The sequence below is a fragment of the Tursiops truncatus genome, chromosome 10, assembly GCF_011762595.2.
Source record: "Tursiops truncatus isolate mTurTru1 chromosome 10, mTurTru1.mat.Y, whole genome shotgun sequence".
Classification (NCBI taxonomy): Eukaryota; Metazoa; Chordata; class Mammalia; order Artiodactyla; family Delphinidae; genus Tursiops; species Tursiops truncatus.
In genome coordinates, this window is record NC_047043.1 from 37,062,536 (window position 1) to 37,076,891 (window position 14,356).

The 14,356-nt window shown below is 48.2% G+C and overlaps 1 long non-coding RNA gene across 3 annotated transcripts in view; it reads left to right on the forward strand.

The window, feature by feature from the left end:
• The window catches only part of LOC109552540 (uncharacterized), a 32,700-nt gene extending 18,355 nt beyond the window's left edge, over positions 1-14,345 (forward strand). For all 3 annotated transcript variants that reach the window (XR_002179364.3, XR_002179363.3, XR_012334483.1), the window contains exon 3: positions 12,973-14,345. This is a non-coding gene — a long non-coding RNA (uncharacterized lncRNA). The remainder of the gene's footprint in view (positions 1-12,972) is intronic.
• The last annotated feature ends 11 nt before the right edge of the window (positions 14,346-14,356 follow it).

Here is a 14,356-nt window from a genome sequence, read left to right on the forward strand (position 1 = left end):
TAAGGACTATATTAGGGCTGCTGTAACAAAATACCACAGACAGGGTGGCCTGAACAAATTTACTTCATCACATTTCTGGGGGCTGGAATTCTAAGATTAAGGTGACAGAAGGCTTGATTTCTCCTGAGACCTCTGTCCTTGGCTTGCAGATGGCTGTCTTCTTGCTGCCTCTTCACATGGTCCTCCCTCTGTACACACACACCCCTGGTGTCTATGTATCCTAATCTCTTCCTATGAGGACACCAGATAGATTGGATTCTAAGGTACTGGGGGATAGGGCTTCAACATATGAATTTGGGAGGGAACAGTTGAGTCCATAACAAGAATCTATGTGCAGAGCACTAGCTCATGCATCTTTACCCCAGGCTGGGCCCTGTGGGCCTTATTCCTGTTTTGAACACAAGGAAGCTGGTGTTGGGAGAGTTTGGTAATGGCTTGTAGTCCTCCAGTTGACAAGTAATGGCACAGCATTTGAGTTCATGTTCCACCCTCTCACATATTGTAGACTTTTGGATTTCATGGGAGACGATGGAGCTGGGCTGAGTTTTAAAAGGCCATCCTGCAGGCAGATGGGAGATGAGTGAGGGCAGAGGAGAGGGAGGAGGCAGTGCTTAGGCAGGACCTCATAGCTTTGTCCAGGTGGATGGAAGAGAAGATAGCTTTACAGACAAGGACAGTGAGAACTGGAAGGTCCTCCTGAGAATTCAGTCCACCCTTCCCATTTCATTGGTGAGGAAACTGGGGCCGGGAAAGGAAAGAGTGATTCAGTGCTTCCACATTGTGTATCTGTGTGTGAAAGTCTTGTCTCCTCCCTCTACTCAAGGCCAAACAACATTGTCAGCTTCTCTGTGCTCTGCATAGGGCCCAGTATGCCATTCAGAATAGAGATTCAGATGTTTACTCTAGACATGAGACCCTGGGAAGGAAAGGGACAGTGGGTATGGGGGCGTCTCAGTTTTATGCCTCTTGACCCCAATGGTGGTGTGTAAAGGTGTACACTACACCTCAGGAAAAAGCAAGCAATTGCTAATCACAAACACTCTTAGAGCATGAGGATGTAGATTATATATACACACACACACATACATACACCTGCTCCCCACAACATACACACTTTTTACCCCCTTTTTTTTTTTTGCGGTACGCGGGCCTCTCACTGTTGTGGCCTCTCCCGTTGCGGAGCGTAGGCTCAGCGGGCCATCGCTCACGGGCCCAGCCGCTCCGCGGCATGTGGGATCTTGCCAGACTGGGGCACGAACCTGTGTCCCCTGCATCGGCAGGCGGACTCTCAACCACTGTGCCACCAGGGAAGCCCCCCCTTTTTAAACTTTTCATGAGAAACACCCTTCAGCCGATTTGGAGTCAGCACCAGAGGGTCTTTTCTCTCTCCAGACTCCTCTTTCCTCTTCTCCCTGCATCCACTAGAATTCTCCATGTTCTCTCATACATCTTCAAGTGAGGTTTTTGCTATAGACAAGCCTCTCTTTCTTTGACCACATCTCAAAGTGTCTGTTATTTTTCTAAAATATTTGCCCAGTGTTGGACTGGTAAATGTTGAACAACCAGCTCTCCAGGGGAAAAAGAGATACATCAATAATTTCAAAAGAGTCAATTGTAGTATTGGGTTGGCCAGAAAGTTCATTCGGGTTTTTCCATAACACCTTACTAGGAAGGGATGAATTTTGAATATATATTACTTTTGTTTTTAATATAATTTATTTAATTATGTGTTTATATCATGCATTTACAACAGAGGTGAAAATTGGTTCTTGGCAGGGGATGAAAAAGTCTTACTCTTCTTATGTAAATATAAAGCACAAATATACATCCAGTGCATAAACAGACATACAATATATCTGTGATATTAAAATTTCACAGGGAGGGTGGTAGGAGATTAGGGGGAAAATGTTTAAAAAGTTTCCTTAGGAGGCAGTAATGAACAAAAGGCTGAGAGACACTGATTCATATAGTTTAATTTTTAATGATGGCTCTGTTTAACAACCAGCTCACAAAATTCCTGAATATTTAGCAATTGGCTCTTGCAAGCCTGTATGAGCTGGTTCCAGTACACCCCCCAGACCTGGTGTGAGGCTGGTGGGAACAAAGTAGAGGAGGGAAAAAGAACCCCCCTCTGCCACCCAAGCAGTGCAGCAGGCTGGTAGGAAAGGTGGCATGCAAGGGGTATTAAGATAAAGAGTCTTTGGACCCCCATAAATCAGTGGGGGCTGCCCCTCTATCAGCCACTGAATCTCTACCCACGACCTTGGGTCTTGGCCCATGTCATCCCATCAGATGGTTCCCCTGTCTTCCAGTAGTCCCAGGGCCTAGGCAACATGGCAGATGGGTGGTGGCATCCTGCAGGGCCCCCCAACCCAACAGGATACAACAGGGATTTGTGCACACACCCTCACCCTTGCCCCTGAAGGGAGCTTCAGAGAATTCACACTTTGTTTAGTGCCTCTTGTTGGGTGGTTCTGATAAAAGGCATACCTCAGGCAGGCGTGGGGAGGGGGGCGGGAGGGTCAGGAAGGGAGGGGCTTGTTTTCCCATTGGGAATCAGAGAGGCCCATTCAGTGTTCCTCCTCATCAGATGTTCCTAGTGATGAGGATGACACAGCCCTCAGTGCTTGATTAAGGTTGGGCCCCTGGAAACTTGGAAGGCTTTGGGTAGCTTTCAGAGCTGCCTAGGGTGGGGTTGGAGAGCTGGGGACCTCAGGCATGCAGATCCCAACAGATTCCAGCATGGGGCCCCCGGTTGGTCCTTCACCCTTGCTGTGTCAGTGGCAGAATGGGGACGGAGGGTGCCCTCCTTGAAGCATTGACTATGGTTGCTCTAATTGCTTCAAGGGAACCCGTCCAGAGACAGCCAAAGGCACTTTGTTTTCTGTAAACAAGGCAGAGAGGAGACACTGAGAAACCTGGGAAGAGGAAGTTCCCTTTCTTCCCTCTAGTCTGTCTCTCCCCCTTTCCTGACCCATTAGGAAGCTAGGGTCTTACCCACTTATCCCAGAGGCTCTCTGAATCGTCACAAAATCTCCACATAGTTCCTTAGAATCTCATTCTCTAAAGGCCCAGCTGCCTCCCAAAAGGGTCAAGCCTAGAAGCCACCCCAAACAGCAACTTTCCTTTACAGCTTTGCCTTTCCCTGCCCTGTAAAATAGGCTTAATCATTGCCTTCTCACTGGGTCAAGGAGTAGGAGTTAATTGGTATGAGTTGAGTGCTCTAAGACTCCCAGTTGAGGCTCTGGTGATCATCGCCCTTTTGTGCCTCCAGCTGCTCTGAGCCTTCTTTTTACAAAGGTCATTTATATGGTGTACTCCTCCACTAGTTCTCCAAAGACTCACTGGGGACTTGCCCCACTCCCTATCTGACAAGACTGTTTCTATCAGTCACTATACCAGCTTCCAGCTTTGGGGCTTTTTTAGTCCTCCCTTAGGAGGCCCCTGAGGCCAGCCCTATCACTTGGAGCTGAGGGAGGCTGGGATCTACACTAGCAGAGGATGGCCAGCCTGCAGTATGATCCAGGAAGAGTTAGCCATAGGGCTCCAAACAGGTGGGCTACATGCCTGAGAGGGCTGGCCAAGGTCAGCTGGCCAAAGATCAGGGGCAGGACTTCCAGTTCTCATGCTTACCACTTCCTACCAACCCCAGAGCCTTTGCACATACTATTCCCTCTGCCTGGAACTCTTTTGTTTTCTTCATTTGATTAACTCCCACTCATCTGCCCCAGCCCAACCATTACTTCCTCCGGGAGTCAGCTTTCTCTCATTTTCTACGTTTATGACAAATCTCTGTGATTACAGTTTTCATAGCAAAGGGATCCTGTTTATTGGACCTAACTTTTTCGGGTGTTAAAATTTGATTAACCTCTGTGTCTCCATTTTAGGCTTCCCAAGAGTAGGTAGAATGTCTGTTCCTGCTCCATTGCACCCCTGTCTAAAGATTTATTGAATGGACGGATGAAATGAGTTTACCACCTCTGTGAGGCCGTCACCACATGACATTCTCTACCTTGTGCTGCAATTAACTGTTTATATGTCTGTCTCTCTAGGACTTGAGGTAATGAGGTGACTTGGTGAAGAATGTGTGTTGTGGAGCCACACTGATTGGGTTCATATTCAGGCTCTGCCGCTTACTAGCTAAATAACCTCAGGCAAGTTACTAAATGTCTCTGTGCCTTGGTTTCCCCATCTGTAAAATGAGGGTAATAGTACACGAGTTAATGCGTGTGAGATGCTTAGAGCAGGGTCAGGCAGGTAAGTGTACTCCAATGAATGTGGGTGCTGTTACTGTATCTGCCACCCAGACCCTGGGGCCTGGGGCATAACAGGTGTTCAGTAAAGGCTTATTGATTGAACCAGCAACGTTTGGGATTGGTCCTAAAAAGAAGAAAACTGAGAGATGGGAGGGAGTGAGCCTGAGGTGAGTATGGAGGGTCTCCAAGGGTGGAGAGAAGTTAGACAATTGGAAATCCAGCTGCCCCAACATTCCCCTACCTAGCAATGCTTTTTCCCCCCAGATGGCCGCAGTTCATTTCAGCTGATTCCAGTTTGCATTTTTTTCCCAATATTCACAGAACCAACCTAATGGTTTCCCCTCAGGGACACCAGCACCACCAGCTGGCACCCCTTCTCCAAAGCTCTGGATTTCAGCTGCAAGGCCAGCCGTCCTCCAAGCTTCTAAGTTTTAACGACTGCAGCCTTTTCCCTTTGTTTCTCCAGCCCTAGGGAAGCCCTACTGCTTCCTGTGGTTGTGACCCACTGATACTTTGATATTCTCTCTTTGTCTTTTCAATTCTTCAAGTACTTAATAATTCTTTATATTAGATTCTCTCTGTTGAAGTGACTGGTGTGGTTTCTGGCTCCTGGCTGGACCCTGACTGCTACTTATCAGATACTCGAACCTGAGGCCCAAAGTGATACAGGTAGAAGCAAGAGCCAGCACCCCACACCCTTTCTTTGCCTGAACTCTAATGGGAAACAGCTGCTTCAGCCCCTTTTCAGCAATCCTGTGGACTAGAGAGGGATGTGCTGCTTGCAGGGATATCTAATCAGCCCTGGAAAAACTGGGCCAACAGCTAAACCACACAAACAAAAGAGCTGCAGCTCCACACAGAACTGCCTACTTGGGAAAATGCCAAGACAAACAGGGTGCTCTGGGCCCTACCAGGGCTGCAGGCTTCCTGGGCCCGCATGGATGCATCTCAAGGAGAGGCTAAGCCCCCAGAGTCTCTCATTCCTGGACACCAAGTCTTCCTTCAGTCCTTCCAGGATTCCCTGGTATAGGCTGCCCTGTTCTTCTACTTTAGAACCTTCTGGTAAACTGTGGAGCATTCCAGGGCTTACCTCCCTGGTGCATGTCAAAGGCAGTGAAATACACATGACGAGTTTCTAAAAATACTGATGCCTGAGCCCCACCTCAGGGCTGGTCAGAGATTCTGGTCTGGCCCAGCATTGGTATTTATTAAAGCGCTCAAGTGATTCCATGGTGCAGTCAGGATTAAAATCCACTGAGTTAAAAGAATGTATTAGGACAGCAATTCTCAAATTTGAGCATGCATCAGAATTACTTGGAGGGCATGTTAAACCATAGACTGCCAAGCCTCATCCCAGTTTTCCAATTCAGTAGTTCTGGGGCAGGACCCAAGAATGTGCATTTCTTCTAAGTTCCTGGCTGATGCTCCTGGTCTGGGGACCACATTTTGAGAACCCCTTACTTATGAAGTCTGAAGGCCCAGGTTCAAATATCAGCTCTGCCAGATGCAGTTGACTATCCACCTAAGAGGGTTTTGTGAGGACTAAAAGACATAACTTGGACAAAGGGCCCCACACAGTACGTGCTTATGATAATTAGTAGGCAAGGCTACAGAAATCTTTTTTTTGGGGGGGGGGGGCGGTGGGTACTGCATCATGTGGCTTGCAGGTTCTTGCTTCCCCAAGCAGGGATTGAACCTGGGCCCACAGCAGTGAAAGTGCTAAGTCCTAACCACTGAACCTCCAGAGAACTCCCAGCAAGGCTATAGAAATCTTGATTTATAATATAGCATGTGACATTGAACCATCATTTTAATCAGAGCCTCAACTTTACCCATCTGTAAAATGGGGATAATGATACTCTGGCTCAGCCCGCTTTACAAGTTGAAGAAGGATCAGAGGAGTTCCTTGATGTGAAAGTGTTTTGGATACTATAAAGCCTAGTAGAGTTTTATTAGAAAGGGGTCAGGCAGGCACAGCCCCATCCTGGAGCCATTGGTAGGGTTCCCTGCTCACCAAGGACATCTGAAACAGCAGCTTCACATGCTGGTGAGAGAGGAATTCCAGTGAATCTCTACATGCTTTCCTGCTACCCTCAGTTTATTCAAACATCTAAGGGGAAGAGTTAGGGGGCTGTTTGCTGCCACCCCCCAGCTCAGCAGTATTTCTGCAAAGAAAAGGAATGTGGTGGAAGAGAGCAAAGTTGTGCAAAGATTCCCTCCCCAGGCCTTACCACACAGTGGCCATTAGGTGCCCTTCCTTCTTGATCCTTTCTCTCCCTTTCCCATCTGCCCACCTAGGCACCTCCGCCCACCTGGCTCCATGGAGGGGAGATGGGCAAAAGCTGCCCTCCCAGGAAAACTGTTCTGCTCAGGGTAGGAGCTTGTCCACTTGGTTCCATCTCTTCAGTTCAACTCGCAGGTACATATTGTATGTCTGCTAGTACAAGGCTAACAGGTTAGTTAATATTAATGCTTTCTGCATTTAAAAAAATACATATTTTGGAGGAATGGCCTCAAGGGGCTGAGTTGAAAAGAGCTAGGAGCCCTTGACAGTGAGGACATGAGAAGCAAGTCATCCCCCACACTGCTGGTAGGGCGGGGCAGTAGGCTTGACTTTACTCAGGGGCCGTTTGGCAGAACAGATCAAAAGCCTGAAAATGTGCATTATCTGACTTGGGAATTCAGGTCTAGGAATCCATTCCAAGGAGATATCACAAAATTAACAGTTTTTTGAGTCTTGGCTCTAATGGTGGGTGACCTTGAGCAAGTTATAGCTTCATTCCTAGAATGGGACTTAATGGAGGCAACCCACCAGACAGGGTTGAGGAAAAAATGAGACAATACCTCAAATGCAGTAAGTGCTCACTAATATTAGTACCTTGGTTGGGGGTCCCTCAGATGTAGACCCCCAGATAAGAATTTGGGAGGTGAGCCCAGGAAGCACATAGGGCCATGAGACAGGGAGAGAAGGAAGCCCATGCAGGACACATTTATCAAGCTCTAAACAGAATGAGCTGTCTGCTTGGGAATATCTCTGAAGTAGAGTCAGGAAGGTGAGGGATATCTGGATGTCTCTAGTCCTTTAAGTCTTGCTTTTAAAATGCTCAGGACTGTTTCCACAATTCTTGTACATGAGGGAAAAATAAAGCACTCTCTGGTTTAAGCCACTTATTTTGCTTTTCTGTTACACACAGCTGAGTTTAATCCTTATCTGAAGCTGGAGGCCTGTGGCTGTCCCATCAGGAAGTTTTCCAGGGGACCCACTGTGGAGGCCCCATAACACAAGCAAATGCTGTGATACTAACATCACATTAGGGAAATGATCTCACCAAGGGTCTCTACTCACCCTACCCACCCTCTTGGAGCCTAATTATGTAGTGAAAAAAGTTCTCCTAGGTAGGAGTTCATCACTTTTACCCAAATCCCTGGGGTGTCTGGCACCTCCTGCCTGCTCAGAGGTGCCATGGTACCTCCCCAAACATGTGCTCCATGCACCCAACCCTTCCTACACTCTTCTTCACAACTTATCTCTTCCATGTGCCCTTCTCCTTGGTCTCTGCTCTGTTAGGCAACAGCTAGCACATCTGACAAGTGAATTGGTGTTACTGGGTTAATGTGTCACTGTCCCAAGTAGCAAATGTGCATTTTTGACAGGGGCCAGGAGGAGACAAGGCCCTATGCCCAGAGCTGAATGACATGAAGATCACCAGAAAAACAAGAGGCCACCCTGCTGCTGGTCTCACTTCCTGTGTTCCACTCCCGTTTCCTCCTTCATCCCAACCCTTCCCCTCCTTTGGCACAGCTGACCATGGCCGCAGCTCCTACCTCAGCCATTGCCAGGTCCCCACCCTCTACCGCCATTTGGCCTGAGCTACCATACTGAAAGCGAAAGGAGGAGTTGGAACAGAAAGAAAAATAATAAAACCACAGAAAGAGAAGAAACAGCTGGCAGAATACTGGAAAAATTCCCAGGCGAGAATCCCCAGCTGTCAAGGTCTATGCCTGGCTGAGGATATTCTTAAAGGGCAATCTTGAAATTTGTTGTTAACATTGTTGCCAACTCACAAGAGTACCTGACCCCTGGACCCCACCCTGCCCCAGAGGGGATATATGCATGAAGTTGGAGTTGTGTATGGAGGGTCAGAGCAGAGGGAGGGAGGGAGGGGGAGGGGAGGGCTTAGGGACACACAGTGGGGGCATTGTGCCTGAGGATCCAGGCTCTTCTGGGAGTCCAGGGGACAGGACTTTCCCTGAGACAGAACCCAGCAAGGAGAAGGCTTGGCAAAACCGTGTAGCCAAGAGGGCGTGCGTGCAGGTGCAGGGAGGGGGACTCTAGGAGGCTGCACTGGCAGCAGCTGAGTGGTGGCAGCCAAAATAAAGTTGGCTGCTCTTACCTAAACCGGAGTGAAATTTTATATCCGTTCAGGAAACATGGCTGAAAACTGGAAAAGGTTGAAACAGGGATCTGGCTTGTGCTTCTGCAAGTCTGGAGCAGGCATGGCAGTGGTTGGCAGGCAGGGAGGCAAAAGCAGTGGTATCACCCACACAAAAGCAGGGCTCCAGCCATGCACAGAGACCTGCAGGCTGGCCACCAAGAGGGGCTGGCATTGGGATTTCTGATGAAGAAATGTGAAGGGACCTGCAGGGCAGGGCTGGAGATGAGGGGACAGGGGATGGGGGAGAATGGGAGTGGGTCTGCGACTTAACCTGAACACTGGGTTTGAGGATTAGCTGATGGAGTTTGGAGAGAAGGACCAAGACTGGACATTGCGTACATCATCACATCTTCTGGCCAAGTCTGGGAGACCCTTAGAGCCCCTTTGTTTTGGGCTCAGGACTTGACCCACCAGAAAGGCCCCCTCACCCCTCATGATTTGCAGTTAATGATAATACAAAGAATAATCCACAGTAAACTGGTAGTCAGTCCTCTTTGCTGAGGACAGAATAATTTCTACCAAGTTCATTAATTCCAGACAAACTATGACCTAAGGAATGTCCCAGACCTTATCTACTGATTCTTCTCTGTCTTCACTCCTTTCCCCCTACTCAGCGAGGCCAGAGGGATTCACTGCCCCCTGAACCCCCAAGTCCTTACAGCCACATGCCTCTCCAGTTGACTGCACACAATGCCCCCAGATCCCTACTCTCCCTGCCCACCATTCACACCATCCAGACCAGACCATGTTACCTGGCAACCTGACCTCTCACCCTTTCTCACTGAGGTTAGTGGAGTAGTGGAATGTCTCAGTGAGAGCATGGGCTCTGGGTTTGAATTCTGCCTCCACCACTCAGTGCCAACACTTCCTCATCTGTGGACTAGAGATAATAACCATACCTACGTTATGTGGATGTTTTAAGGATTAAATGAGTAAATAAAGTACTTAAGACAGTGCTAGGTATGTAGTAAGCTCTCAATAAATGTGAGCTATTATTATTTATATTGTTGCTATTCACTACGCTGTCCATAGAGGAGGGATTTTTGTTTTGTCACCAACTTCATCCGGGTGACTCGAACAGTGTCTAGCACATAGTAGACGCTTAATGAATGTGTGTTAATTTATTGTTGTAAATTCTCTGTTCTAACCTAACTCTTCCCTGTAACACACTTTATACATTTGTACCTCAATGCCTTTGCTCATGCCATTCCTGCTTCTTGAAGGGCCTTACCCCATCCAGTGTAATTCCTCCTACTACTTTGAATTTCCAGCTCCAGCTTCCCCTCCCCTCAGAGGCCTTCCCCAGACTCAGAACCTGCACAAAACAAGCACTCAGTAAAGCCTCAGTGGTTTGTGGCTGGTGTTTTTTAACGCTTTGGCTCCAAAACAGAGTTTCCTTGCTGACTTGGCACTTAATGTTCACCACCTCCTGGGGTGGCCCCTAAGAAGTGGAGACCCCCAGCTACTATATATGTCCTTTATCTTGTGGCTTTGACATTCAGAGTGCTTCCCAAGTGAAGCCACCTGAATAACTAGACATAACTAGACACGTGGTCTCTAAACCAGTTTCTGGGCTTCCTAATTGGTGAGTTGAGAGACACGGCATCTGTTTGCCCAAGAAATACGAGCTAGGCAGCTCTACGTCAGTAGGCCACTTTCCGCCCTGCACGGGGCAACAGCTGCCTGTAACTTGGCTGTCTGTGCACTAAAAAAAGAAATTCCATGGTGACCAGTTGACTCAAGCCAGCTCCCAATGTGAGGCGGTAGTTTCAAAGTAATCCCTGGTGACACCAAATGCTCTCCACCCAGTCCTTAATAAGAAGGAAAAACAAGGGCAAAACTTGAGCGCGAGTTTGCATGAGTCAATATTCTAAACTGCCTGGAGTGTGCGGTGTCAGCTGGAGTTGGATCTAGAAGGTTGTAGGCCTAACAGCCTCTTCCAGGCAAGCTTGTCCCCTGCAAACTCCCCCCTTCCCCAGAGACAGGGCACTGCCACTTCCTGAAGGACCACAGCACCATCAGGAAGATCCTTTTCAGAAGGCCGAGGGTGGGCGGAGAACAGGAGATTGACCTTACTAGTGGCATTTATGGACCAGGCTGTCCATGGGCCTCCTTGAATAGCATAATTTCATGTTTTCTCCACAACCAGCAGGCACACACTCATCACACATTAGGCCTTCTTCTCATACATTACATACATAGCTCTCTTTTAATCCTCACACACAGCCAGGAAGGCAGGCCCAATTATTTCTGCCATTTTACAGGTGGTGAACCTGAAGCCCAGGAAGGTTAACTGTTCCACCTGCACCATTTGAAAATGGCCAGGCTGGTTGGAACCTGGGCCCAGAGTCCATTGTCTGAGTCTAGAACTAAGCGAAGTTTAGTATGTGCCCTTCCCATCCCAAGAGAGCACCACCACCGCCTCTCCAATACCATTGCCATGCTTCCTGCCTTCCAGTCACTACTATCTGTGTGAACTTTGTGCTCTGCCCTTATTGACCCAGAAGTGCTTCCTGATAAAGAGGGCATCGCCAGTTTTATAGTTTCCTCCTAGCCTCTCTGGCAACACCTGAGCCTGCTGCTTCCCTCTTCCCCCACCCCCAGACTCATAGTCACACACTCACACTCAATGTACAGTCACACACTCAGCATTACACTAGTCACACACACACACCAGACATACTCAATCATACACGTTCACCTATAGACACACATACAGACAGAGTCACTCACCACTGTGGTGGTTCATGGGTGAGGACTACTTTCTAGAAAATCATGCCTGCCTCTCCTTAATGCCCTTTCCCAGCCACTGGAGTTACAGGCTTCTGCCTCATTTCATGTTTAATAAATGAGCCACTCTCGCTCTTTAAGGACCATGGTCCCCCCTCTTCCTGTGCTCACAGGCAAACCTGGATATCCTCTGTATGGAGTTGAGAACCAGCTTTCTTCACCATGCTGCCACCTTGTGACCCGAGCCCAGAACTGTGGGCTCTGTGCTCAGGGGATACCCGCTTCCCTGGGAGGTTCCAGTCGCCAGGTGGGCTGTTAGGGGAGGTCTGCATCCAACTGTCCCATCTACAGTGGGCAAGCTGAGTAAATGAAGATGCCCTCTTCCTTCACCTGATCTTCCCAGGCACAGTCCGTTGGCATGGGAGATGGGTGGGTGTGCCACTTGGACCAGTGTGTGGTAGGCTTGAGCTCACAGACATACGTGTAACTGGCTCTCCCCTTGACCTGACTCACTCCACTCAGGGACACTTCCAGGCCTCTGCCTTTGGTGAGGCAGCCCAGGATGTGTGCCCGCTTTTCCTCCTTGAGCCCAGAGCCAATATGTTTCAGGCAAAGTGATTTCATCTCGTGTCTTATTTTACTCAGTTTTATTTTTGGCCCTCCAGTGCAGTGGGATGAGTCAATCCTACTCCCCAGATGATGGCTCACAGTCATCACTAATCCTGGCTTGTCCCCTCTTGTTTTATGTATTCCCCTTTACCGTGTAGGTCACTCCCAATCCCCTGCTGCGTAGGCAGCCATTCTAGTATATCCTTTTATTTGTATGTATTCTAAGTGCAGGGTTTTGTAGGTATGTGTTATCACACAGCATTGCCTAGTGCCTTATTCTTTCATTACCATTTTCCTAACAGTGTTATTTAAAGTGTTTGGGAAAGGGTTAATGGATACAATGTGTCCGAGAGTGGAAGTGCCTTAAGTGTTCACTGAGTCTCTCTGCATTAGTGATTATGGAAGTGACTGCACTTTTTCACTGAGTTGTGTTTCCTAGAACATAACCTCAGGATTGTGGACCATGGGTGCCCCGACTAGGCAAGGCTGCCCAGAGGCCTGGATCCTCACCTCAGTTCTGCCACAGACTTACCAAGACATCCTGCAGGTTTTTCACCCTCTGACCCATGGATTCCTTATCTGCTAAACAGTCCTTAAACTAAGGCCCTTCTAAGGGCCCATCTACCCTGAATAGTCTTTGACACTCAGAAAGGTGTTGTCTAGGATTCACCAGCCCTAGAATTCATTTATTCATCTAATGGACTGTCTAGGTTCCAATTCCAGCTTCCCCACTTGCTGCTGTGTAATACTGGGCAAGTTACTTAACTGTGCCTCTTTTTTAACCTGAAGACAGTAATAACACCTAGTCTCTGAGGGTTGCTGTGAAGACTAAATAAGTTAATGCCGGTGAACAGTGCTGGGCACCTACGAAGCTTTCATTAAAGATTGTTGGTTTTTTTTCCATTTAAATCCTATAATAGCCCCATGTTCCTGTTTTACAGATGACAAGACCAAGGCCCAAGGAGCCAAGTAATGTGCACAGGCTTGTAATACAGTATTGCTGGAAGCCAACAGAAGCCAAATCCAGGTCTCCAGACTCTGAATGCTGTGCTCTTCCCACCAGAGACAGCCATAGGACTTCGAGCCCCATTGTGCAACCTGGAAATGTTATGCAAAACCTTCTTGATGTTGCTCTGAATGACGAAAGGTGACCCAGTGGCCATTGCACAGACAACTTCTGGCCCTGGCAGTGTTCATTTCTCATTGGCATCCTTCTCCTTTACACCCACTGGCCTTCTCTGAGAAAGAACTTGCTTCCTCCAGGGGTTTCGTGGGTATCCATGCAGCCTCTGAATCAATGTGAATCCCAATGCCAGCCCTGCTAATAGCACATACACACAGCTGAGATGTGCTGGAAGAGCTTGGGCCTAAGGAGTCAGGCCTTGGGTTCTAGTCCTGGCTGTGGCATTTCCTCACTCTGAGGTAAGTTATTTACCTTCTCTAAGCTTCAGTTTCCACATCTGTGCAATGGGAATAGTAACTATTAACAGAGTTGTTTGAGGACTAAGTTTTCAGAGACTATTCAAATCTTAGTCAAATATTAACACTTGCCTGACCGCTGTAGAACAAAAAGGCTGTTAAAAAGTCTGATGCCGCCTTGGATGAATTGTCAGCCGCTGTATGCATTTAACATTTTTCCTTTCCCCTCCAGGAAATAGACTGTCTGGACCTGCCATCCTTATAGAAAACCTTATTCTTTTTCTGGTCTTGGCAAGTCCTAGTGAGTGCTGGAAAAGACCTTGCAGGCCATTTGGTCCCAGTGTAGCAAACTTGTATCTGATCAAGGGGTGCCTCTGCCTGAAGCAGTGGATGAGGCTGAGTCAGAATTCAGCTGGAAGGACACTGTGGGCCATTTTCAGGGAACTAAGATCCCATGTGCCACAGGCAACTATGCCTGCACGCCACAACTACTGAGCTTGCACACCTCAACTAGGGAGCCTACGGGCTGCAAATTACAGAGCCCACGTGCTCTGGAACCCGAGCGCCACAACTACAGAGCCCACGTGCCCTGGAACCTGCACACCACAACTAAGAGAAAACCCACACACCACGACTAGAGAGAAGCCTGTGGGCCACAACTGGAGAGAAGCTTGCAGGCTGCAACGAAGATTCCTCATGCCGCAACTAAGACTGATGCAGCCAAAAATAAATAAAAAATTTAAAATATATATATATTTATTTTTCGCTGCATCGGGTCTCCATTGCTGCACGCGGGCTTTCTTAGGTTGCATCGAGCAGGGGTTACTCTTCGTTGTGGTGCACAGGCTTCTCATTGCGGTGGCTTCTCTTGTTGCAGAGCACGGGCTCTAGGCACACGGGCTTCAG